This window comes from Temnothorax longispinosus, chromosome 10 (assembly GCF_030848805.1).
Source record: "Temnothorax longispinosus isolate EJ_2023e chromosome 10, Tlon_JGU_v1, whole genome shotgun sequence".
NCBI classification, from domain to species: Eukaryota; Metazoa; Arthropoda; class Insecta; order Hymenoptera; family Formicidae; genus Temnothorax; species Temnothorax longispinosus.
Window position 1 is genome coordinate 10,394,173 of NC_092367.1, and position 11,785 is coordinate 10,405,957.

The window sequence follows — 11,785 nt, forward strand, 5'->3', positions numbered from 1 at the left end:
GACGAACCGTTCTTTCCTGCAATAAAAATGCATGTTATGTTTTTAAGAGTATAGAACCATTTGTATAGACATTTTTTACACTTTGTATGTTTTTTTTATTATATATATAATAATTTTTATTAATATTGTTATACAATTTTTATATATTATACAGATTAATATTATTATACAATTGCTATGTATTAATATTGTTTTAAAATTATTATACATTACTATAATAATGTTATATAAAATATATAATTTATATATTTTAAAAAAGCACACACGCACGCTTCTTTGCAATTGTGTACTAAATTATCAATAAATCGTAGAAACGACGTCGTCTCTTGTCAAAAATTGTCATTTCCAAATTGCATCTGAATGTCGGCATTTATGAGTAACAAAAGCTGAATGTATTGAGTTTAAAATACTTCTTATATTTTGTGCATACAATTCACACAATCTCATTCTCTAGAATTTTGTTTTAAAATGCAATCGGCATTGTTTTCTTATCATCTGTTGACCTCTAAAAGTTTATAGCGCATCCATGAGGTAATTATCATTTTACTTCCTACATATGCAACTTATTTATGCTGCTGAAAGATGCCGAAATGTAGAGGCAAATTTTGAATTAATGACATTTGGACATGAAGGACTCAAACGACGTCCTTTTGGCGATTTATTTTTATCTTGGCAATATTACTTACACTTATGTTCAACTGCGCTGCTATGTCTCTCAAACTCAATCCCTCAACGCTATGATTTTGCCTCTCTTGAACAGGCTTGTGGGACCAGGCATTTTGTATTGCAATTATTACGCAAATAATAATTTAACGATGCGCTTCTCTACGCCGCACAGTGGGGCGAACGCCTCATTTTTCGGTCATTTGCTTATAACTTCTACATTTTTCAATTGAAACTTGACATAAATAATGTACGATTATTATACATTTAGTGTATAAAATCAAAATTATTTAATTAACAATTTTTCATAAAGCGCATAAATAATTTTTTTTTTTTTTAAATATTTTAGTTTTTTTTAAGTCGGTTCTATTTTTAAAAAAATTTTTTATTTTATACTTTTTTAGTGCTTCATTAAATTAATATGAATAATTATTATCGCATATTTTCTTACTGCTTCGTACCCTGATGTTTTAGCGCGATCTTTTATGTACTAAAACCTTTCTAGAGAATTGCTTTATAGGACAGTGAAAACCGCATTTAAATCCGTTCAGTAGTTTTAAAGAAAATCGTAGTCATACATACATACATACACGCCGAATATAGAACCTTCATTTTTTGAAGTCGGTTAAAAAATAAAGTTAATTTGATTTTCAATGATAGTCTTAAACCTCGGGATGTTTAATTTTTGTGAGTTTTATAATAGAAAAGGAACTGTTTTTCTTGCTTCTCACATCTATTTCTTGAACTTAATCATCATCTACATCATTATCGCTGAAATATAATAAACATTTTGCATCTTTAGTTAATTCTTTCTTTTTATGTCCTATAATTTTTTGCGAATTAGATATTATTGGATCTGAAGCAATTATCAAATTATTAAAAATATCTTTATTATTTTGTATTTGCGACATTTTTCGCGAATGATTTTCTCTATATTTTCTAAAATATTTATGGTTTGCTTCCTGAGCATCTTCAGATAATTGTCCTATTGGTACGATAGTATTTTTTATAATATCACTGCCATGAATCAATAATTTGTGGACTGAGACTGGCATGTAGTACCATGGGTATAATGATACAAATAATTCGGCAGTTCTAAAAGCATAGGATTCGAATTCCAACACGTTAATCCTATTACCGCTAGCGATTACTTGCAACAAAACTCCAAATCGAGTTATTAAGTTTTTATCTAAACCTGCGCAACCTGTAATGGCAGCTGATAATTCTGGATTAGCAAAAAATTTTTTGACCGTGTTGCAATCATTGGATGTACCTTTTCCTTGTTTCACGAAGTCTATCAAGAGACCTGCTTTTGTTCTAAAGGCAGTCTGTATCTTTTTCTTTGCTCGACTTTTCGTTTATGACTCTCATTCCTCGCTGACCAACATTTGATATTAATTTTATACGAAATATGAAATAAGCATTTGAAACAGCGAATCCAGCAATGTAACCGTAATTGTAATGTAATTGTAATCGTAACGGCTAGCTATCCATTTTGACTTCAAATTCTTCGTGAAAGGAGAAGGGTCCCTAAGGCCTGTTTTCGGCACCCCTTCAAAATTGGACCAAAATGGCTGGAATCACTTCCTTATACCCTTGGAAGTAATATTTAGTCAATTCCAGCCTAAACGGAAGTATGTAGAGTGTATACTTCAAGTATACATGGTGCATCAGCGCGCCCGTATCAAGCATTTTTTTGAAAAACTAAGCGTTTTTGAGAAAAATGTTTCAGATAAAAGTTGTATGGTTTCAAGGGGGACATAAGATGGTGTCATTGTTTGACCGTGGATAGTCATTTGAAGGTCACGTGAATGTCGATTTCAATATTTTATATAGAACCCCCTATTTTTTTACATATCTTTAATTGTAGCTTATTTCGAGAGCTTTCCAAAACACTCATAACTAAATCATTTTTCATTAAGTACTTTGCGAGTTATGAGGCTTCTTACAGATAGATTTGTAGAAACGTTACTTAAGGAGATCCGAGATTGAAATCATATTATTCATTCTTGTTGATTCTCCACACGTGAACAGTAAAATCGTAAACGTAATCTTCCTTTAAGAAGCCACGTAGAGTGGGGTGTTGGATTTACGTGAGTCCCCTTGCCTGTCACTTTTTGGGGTGCTAGATTAAAAAAGTGAGTCCCCTTGCCTCTCTCTTTTTGGGGTGCTTGATTAAGGTAAGTCCCCTTGCCTCTCACCTTTTGGGGTGCTTGTTAAGGTGAGTCCCCTTGCCTCTCACCTTTTGGGGTGCTTGATTAAGGTGAGTCCCCTTGCCTCTCACCTTTTGGGGTGCTTGTTAAGGTGAGTCCCCTTGCCTCTCACCTTTTGGGGTGCTTGATTAAGGTGAGTCCCCTTGCCTCTCACCTTTTGGGGTGCTTGGTTAAGGTGAGTCCCCTTGCCTCTCACCTTTTGGGGTGCTTGGTTAAGGTAAGTTCCCTTGCCTCTCACCTTTTGGGGTGCTTGATTAAGGTGAGTCCCCTTGCCTCTCACCTTTTGGGGTGCTTGGTTAAGGTGAGTCTGATGAAATGACTATCCAAGGTCAAACCAATGACACCATCTTATGTCCCCCTTGAAACCATACAACTTTTATCTGAAACATTTTTCTCAATAACGCTTAGTTTTCCAAAAAATGCTTGATACGGGCGCGCTGATGCACCATGTATACTTGAAGTATACACTCTAAATACTTCCGTTTAGGCTGGAATTGACTAAATATTACTTCCAAGGGTATAAGGAAGTGATTCCAGCCATTTTGGCCCAATTTTGAAGGGGTGCTGAAAACAGGCCTTAGGGACCCTCCTCCTTTATGAATTTTCGTTTCAATGGTTCCAACGCGATTTTGGGTAATTCAGTATCAATACATGATATTATGTGGCTTATTAAAGTCTCATAATTTGATAAATCAAGATTATTTGCACGCATACAATTAAAAAGTTGACGATTCGTTCGGAAATTTTCCATTTTGCGAGCGTGTTAAAGTATAATCTTCTATATACTTTATATATTCTATATATTTTTTTCACTGTATCCTGAAAAGGACGCAAAGTGAATTGTATAAAGCAACGACAAAAATCAAAACTTTCAAAATCAAAAAGTCTTTAATCGACTACTGATCGAGAAAAACTAACGAAAAGTTCTTATCTCCGCTGTTTTTATTTCCTCCTTCTCCCCTCTCCTCTCCCCCTCCCCTCCCCCTTCCCTCCCCCTCGAGAAGAACGAATAATTTAACGTAGAGCAATCTTATTGGCCCATGGATTTACAGAATGCGCAGTACTCCAAATACATTTATCCAATATATTTATCATATTGCTATTATATTAATTAATGTAATTAATTGTTATAAAATATGGATGTAATAATTGTTATAAAATAGCAATATTTAAACAAATTATATATCCTCTTCGTCTTTCTTTTATGAGAAAATAGACATCCATATTCACTCGACATGATCGAACGTCGTCCATTGAGCTTATCATGGACGACGTTCGACTATGTCGAGTAAACTTTGAGGTCAATTATCTCAAAAAGGGGGACGAAAGGGGATGAATGATCATATATGGCCAAAAACTAGACACTTTGCCCTATTAAATGGCGCAGAGTAAACCTTAATCCATTTTAATCCACAAACTTTCTTCCTGTTTGAATATTGAAGTAAGAAATTTTTAATAGTCGAATATGTCGTGTATATTTATTAATATATAATAGTACTCAAATGACATAAAACTAAAATAAATATGTTTTTTGAACCCTAATAAATAAGTTCTGATAGGCATTTAACTCATATTCGCAGTTATATTTTCGGCGGAGACTTTAGAAAGTAACCTATCGAATTACTAGAATTTCAGTATTCACGAAAATGTCATATTTTATCAGATCATTTTGAGAAAATAACAAAGGATAAAATCAATTATAAGCACATTTATTTATAATTTAGGATATATATTAACATAAAATCTCATCAAAATTTGAATTATACGTTTTTCATTTTTTCGTCCAATATCCGGTTTTTGACAGAGTCGCCCCACTGTGCGCCGTCACGGTTGCGTAAAAGACGCCACATCAGAACAAATGAATAACGAATGTTATGCTATCATCGATGGTTCTTTTGTTCTTTATTCGTTTTAATGGAATGCTTTAAGGGAGAAAGCCACGGTGACGACAAAGAAAACTTGTTGAAACTTTTAAAAACATGTACAAAAATATGTATAATGTATGGATGGAAAATAAAAATAATTTATTTCTTAAAGATCTACATTCGTCGGTAATTTTATTTCTGTCTTGCATCGATAGTAGATCACATTGATTAATATACAGACAAGTAGTCGATTATATTACAGCATATAAGAAATATTGCACAAGCAAAATTTCTTCACAACATGTCCGCGATAAATATGATTCGTTTCTTATACATATATACACATATAATGCATATAACAATTAAGTTTGATAAATTCTTCAAGCTATAACAGAAACAATTAACACAATTGTGTACAAAAAATAAATCAAGAGACACGGTAGTGTCTCGCGCCAAGTACACGCGGAGCGAGACCGACCGTGACTCTTTTACGCGACGCGACGGGTTGCGAGTACCCGAGATGTTGAGATCTCGATAACGAGTGAACGGATCAAGTTCTAAGTAGGCTTGATCGATAGCTTGGGGTCCAATTAGGGGGGGGTTTCTCTCATAATATTCCGCTACGTGCCCTACGAGCGGAGATATTGCGACGCAAAGTCCAAATGGGAAAATTTATTTTTAAGATACTCCTCCTCCTCCTCCTAACGCCGACGTCTCAATATTATTATGATTATCAGAGAAACGTCCCTTTCACTTTTTCGACGCTGGCGGCGCAGGTATCGCCAGTTTCGATATCGCGCGCGTATTTCGAAATTAGGTCGATAGACTTATCGGTCAGGAGGAAGATTTCTATTTAGGTAAATTAGGTAATATATAATATAATATTGGGTGCGTTCAGCCGATACTCCGCTAGCCTAGCAATCGTGAGCAGTCGCTCGTTTTCGCTCGTTTCCTCTCCTTTGACCCAATGGATTAAAAGGAGAGGAAACGAGCGACTGCTCACGATTGCTAGGCTAGCGGAGTATCGGCTGAACGCACCCATTGAGTCAACGGAAAAGAAGGTTCTCTACGCTTGGCAGAAAGTGCCGCTAGGGAATTTTTAAGTCGATTCTTATGAATCAAGCTTGATATAATATATATTAAGTCAACGGAAAAGAAGGTTCTCTACGCTTGGCAGAAAGTGCCGCTAGGGAATTTTTAAGTCGATTCTTATGAATCAAGCTTGAATTCGATGTCTAGGTATCCCAGGTTGCCGATGACGAGGTCCAGATGGTGCGCTTCATAGTTTTCGGTGTCCAGGTGTAATAATACGTTGAATTCGATGTCTACGTGTCCCAGGTTGCCGATGACGAGGTCCACATAGTGCGCTCCGTAGTTTTCGGTGTCCAGGTGTAATCGTACGTTGAATTCGATGTCTACGTGTCCCAGGTTGCCGATGACGAGGTCCACATAGTGCGCTCCGTAGTTTTCGGTGTCTACGTGTATTAATATCTTGAATTCGATGTCCACGTGTCCCAGGTTGCCGATGACGGGATCCAGATAGTGCGCTTCATAGTTTTCGGTGTCCAGGTGTAATCGTACGTTGAATTCGATGCCTAGGTGTCCCAGGTTGCCGATGACAAGGTCCACATAGTGCGCTCCGTAGTTTTCGGTGTCTACGTGCATTAATATCTTGAATTCGATGTCCACGTGTCCCAGGTTGCCGATGACGGGATCCAGATAGTGCGCTTCATAGTTTTCGGTGTTCAGGTGTAATCGTACGTTGAATTCAATGTCTACGTGTCCCAGGTTGCCGATGACGAGGTCCACATAGTGCGCTCCGTAGTTTTCGGTGTCTACGTGTATTAATACCTTGAATTCGATGTCCACGTGTCCCAGGTTGCCAATGACAAGATCCAGATAGTGCGCTTCATAGTTTTCGGTGTCCAGGTGTAATCGTACGTTGAATTCGATGTCTAGTTGTCCCAGGTTGCCGATGACGAGGTCCACATAGTGCGCTCCGTAGTTTTTGGTGTCTAAGTGTATTAATACCTTGAATTTGATGTCCACGTGTCCCAGGTTGCTGATGACGGGATCCAGATAGTGCGCTTCATAGTTTTCGGTGTCCAGGTGTAATCGTACGTTGAATTCGATGTCTAGGTGTCCCAGGTTGGCGATGACGAGGTCCACATAGTGCGCTTCGTAGTTTTCGGTGTCCAGGTGTAATAATACGTTGAATGCAATGTCTAGGTGTCCCAGGTTGCCGATGACAATGTCTAGATAGTGAGCTCCGTAGTTTTCGGTGTCTACGTGTATTAATACCTTGAATTTGATGTCTAGGTGTCCCAGGTTGCCGATGACGAGGTCCACATAGTGCGCTCTGTAGTTGTCGGTGTCTACGTGTATTAATATCTTGAAATTGATGTCTAGGTGTCTCAGGTTGCTGATGACGAGGTCCAGATAGCGCGCTCCGTAGTTTTCGGTGTCTAGATGTAATAATACCTCGAATTCAATGTCTACGTGTCCCAGGTTGCCGATGATAAGGTCCACATAGTGCGCTTTGTAGTTTTTGGTGTCTAGGTGTATTAATAACTTTAAATCTGAATGTAGGACACGTAGATATCGAATTCGAGGTATTAATACACGTAGACACCGAAAACTGCGGAGCGCACTATGTGGACCTCGTCATCGGAAACGTGGGACACCTAGACATCAAATTCAACGTATTATTATACCTGGACACCGAAAACTATAGAGCGCACTATCTGGAACCCGACATCAGCAACCTGGAACACGTTGACATCGAATTCAAAGTATTAATACACCTGAATACCGAAAACTATGAAGCGCACTATGTGAACCTCGTCATCGGCAACCTGGGACACCTAGACATCGAATTCAAGCTTGATTCATAAGAATCGACTTAAAAATTCCCTAGCGGCAGAATCAAGAGACACGGTAGTGTCTCGCGCCAAGTACACGCGGAGCGAGACCGACCGTGATTCTTTTACGCGACGCGACGGGTTGCGAGTACCCGAGATGTTGAGATCTCAATAACGAGTGAACGGATCAAGTTCTAAGTAGGCTTGATCGATAGCTTGGGGTCCAATTAGGGGTGGGGGGGGTTTCTCTTATAATATCCCGCTCCGTGCCTTACGAGCGGAGATATTGCGACGCAAAGTCCAAATGTGAAAATTTTTTATTAAGATACTTCTTCTTCTATCTACTTCTAACGCCGACGTCTTATATGACACTACAAAAAGGCGTGATATCCGTACAAAATTACCTTTTTCAAAAAAAAGGTAAAGAAATGCGCCAAGTACACGCGTAGTAGTATATATGTATTATGTTGTTACCTCGAAAAAAACAAAGTGGAAGTTATTATACCTCGAAATAACACCCTTTACATATTGTTTATACAATGCGTAATACTACAAAAAGGCGTGATATCTGTACAAAACTACTTTTTTTAAAAAAAAGGTAAAGAAAAGCGCCAAGTACACGCATAGTAGTGTATATGTTGTTACCTCGAAAAAAAAAACAGTGGTAGTATTATACCTTAAAAAAATCTAAGTAACAAGTGGTAGACGAAATCTTTGTATCTTGAAAAATCTCGAAAAAACCTAAACAGTAGTATCTTCACCTCGAAAAAAAAACAAAGTAGTAGTATTATACCTCGAAAAAACCTAAGTAACAAGTGGTGGACGTAATCTTTGTATCTCCAAAAATCTCGAAAAAACCTAAGCAGTATTATTTTTATTTCCAAAAAATTATTACTCAAGTGATACACATCACAAAATTACGTTACCTTATCAAAAAATGAGTCGCGCTTCAAGTGATCTATTATTACAATTACAAAAAAGAAATGATATCTCTTTAAATTACAGCGCCAATTACAGAGAACATATATTTTTCGAGATACAAAGATTACGTCTACCACTTGTTACTTAGGTTTTTTCGAGGTATAATATTACTACTGCTTTTCTTCGATTAGAATAAAAATTGAATCATGAAGAATTACACAGAGGTAACAGTACAAAATACAAATATTTTATTAAAATATTTAAACCCAACAAGGGAATACAAGGTATTTAAATACAAAGTTTTATATATGTATTTTAAAAGATTTAATCGCATCGCAAAGAATTACAGAGGTAACAGTACAAAAAATAAAAATATTTTATTAAAATACATAAATTTTTCTTGTCAAAAAACTTGGCGCTGCTAGAGAGAGAGAGAGAGAGACCTTTTACAAATGTAGATATTACTTATTCTATACTTATTCTATACTTAATTCTAATCGCTTTAAAAATTTAAACTTATCCTAACTTATCCTATACTTAGTAATAAGCCGCATTATTCACCGTCACACACACACACACACACACACACACACACACACACACACACACACACACACACATCGCCCACACCCACTCGCTCGCACATACACACCAGGCTGACCTAATTTTGAGGTCTAGCAGCGCCAAGTTTTTTGACAAGAAAAATTTATGTATTTTAATAAAATATTTTTATTTTTTGTACTGTTACCTCTGTAATTCTTTGCGATGCGATTAAATCTTTTAAAATACATATATAAACTTTGTATTTAAATACCTTGTATTCCCTTGTTGGGTTTAAATATTTTAATAAAATATTTGTATTTTGTACTGTTACCTCTGTGTAATTCTTCATGATTCAATTTTTTATTCTAATCGAAGAAAAGCAGTAGTAATATTATACCTCGAAAAAACCTAAGTAACAAGTGGTAGACGTAATCTTTGTATCTCGAAAAATATATGTTCTCTGTAATTGGCGCTGTAATTTAAAAAGAGATATCATTTCTTTTTTGTAATTGTAATAATAGATCACTTGAAGCGCGACTCATTTTTTGATAAGGTAACGTAATTTTGTGATGTGTATCACTTGAGTAATAATTTTTTGGAAATAAAAATAATACTGCTTAGGTTTTTTCGAGATTTTTGGAGATACAAAGATTACGTCCACCACTTGTTACTTAGGTTTTTTTGAGGTATAATACTACTACTTTGTTTTTTTTTTTCGAGGTGAAGATACTACTGTTTAGGTTTTTTCGAGATAACAAATTACATTACTATTGATCTATCTTAAATTGTACTAAAAAAAAAATAAAAGTATATATATATATATATATATGTGTGTGTGTGAGACGCGCCTTTCTCATTAATCTACGTTATAATCTTGATTACAACTTAGAAATAAGATAAATTAAGAATTATCATCAAACTTTTAAATAGCAATAAATGACATTGGCGTAATCGTCAGAGGCGAGAAATAACACGCTGACAATTCTTATGTGCTATTTTGAAATAAAGAAATATTTGGATACCAAAAACTTTAGACCGCTGTATAAACTATCTTTATTGCTTATCCCCGCAGGGTTTGCAAGGCGTTTTTATAAGAAACGTTACCCAAACCTTTCCAGGTAGCAAAATGACGTCTATGACGACTATGACGTCAATAAGACGTTATTAAGACGTTATTTGACGTCATTTTGCTACCTGGGTTTACACTACTATACCCTTTCTCCTCCCACTTTAACCCTTTGGACCCAACGGCTTAACGTCTCTTTCCGAAAGACGGAGCCCAGTTTGCTCCGCACAAAAGCCTATCTTTGCACGGAGGGGCGCAGCTTCGGAAAAACATTCCATGTTTACATGGCTCTAGTAGACTCGAACCTGGTTCCTCAGATTACGAGTCTGGCGCTCTACTACTAGACCACACTGCCGTCCTTAGACCGCTGTATAAAATGTCCAAAAAAGTAACCTTTTCTCTGGAAAGTCAATACACAGCCATAAAATGATGAATGTAATACGGAACCTAGTCATGCGCTTGTGCAACAAGCTCGCATGACCAGGCTTCGTATCATATTCATTTTAAGGTAAACGTCCCAGTGGCCGGACACGTCCCAGTGGCCGGACAAATTGGAAAAAAATATTACTATTTATTTAAGGGGTGCCTAGTTGGAAGGGCATGATTTTCGGGGATTTTTATAAAAAAGTCGATTTATTTTTTCTTACAACAAAAAGTTGATATTAAAAGTACATGTATAAAAGTACTTCATTTGCCCCTAAGGGGCCTTAAAGGGCGTTTTTAAGGAACGTACCCAAACCTTTACAACCTCCTACTCTTCTTCCTTTTCTCACAAACCATTGGCGTTTTTCAGGAACGTAGTACGTTATGCTATATACTATATACTATATGTATGGGGGGGCGGGAGTGCAGAGGAGCAAAGCCCTCCCGCCCACGTATGTACTTTGATATATTATATAAGATATATTCATCATTGAAAGCTAACAATAAGTGATGTATTTAACTTTTAAAGCGCGTCATCTGACCTATGTAGGTTAGTGACGCGCTTTAAAAGTGTTTAACTGTTTAAAGCGCTTTAAACCAATATTTTACTAAAGCTACATTTTTAAACTTGGAGGAGAAAAAAGCTATGTACAAGAGTAAAAAGTAAATAAAAAGCTACATTATGTTAACAATAAGAACTTAATTTAGTAAAAAAAATCTTGATTTTACTTGTTAACAATCACACAGTCTGAATTAAGCCACACCTAGGATTGACTGGTCAAAGTCCGAAGTGATTTTTCTTTAGTTTCTAACTTTGACCAGCCGTATTAGTTATTCCTAGGATTGACTAGTCAAAGTCCGAAGTGATTTTTCTTTAGTTTCTAACTTTGACTAGCCGTATTAGTTATTCCTAGGATTGACTAGTCAATAGCCGAAACGCAAAACTTATTTCGGGCTTTGACCAAAACGCTTGGTCGTTCCCCAGGATTGACTAGTCAATCCTAGGAATGCCTGCGTTTCGGGCTTTGACTATAACATATACATAAGGAAAGTAAATAAGTAAAAGTAAATGTAATACAAATGTAAAAGAGAGAAATTACAGAAAATCTTCCTAGTGTATTCTGACAAATATAAAATTATTATAAATATTATTATTAATTATTGTATATTATTATAAGTATTATTAATAATTATTTCAAATTACTATAAAATTATTATAAGTATTTGTTC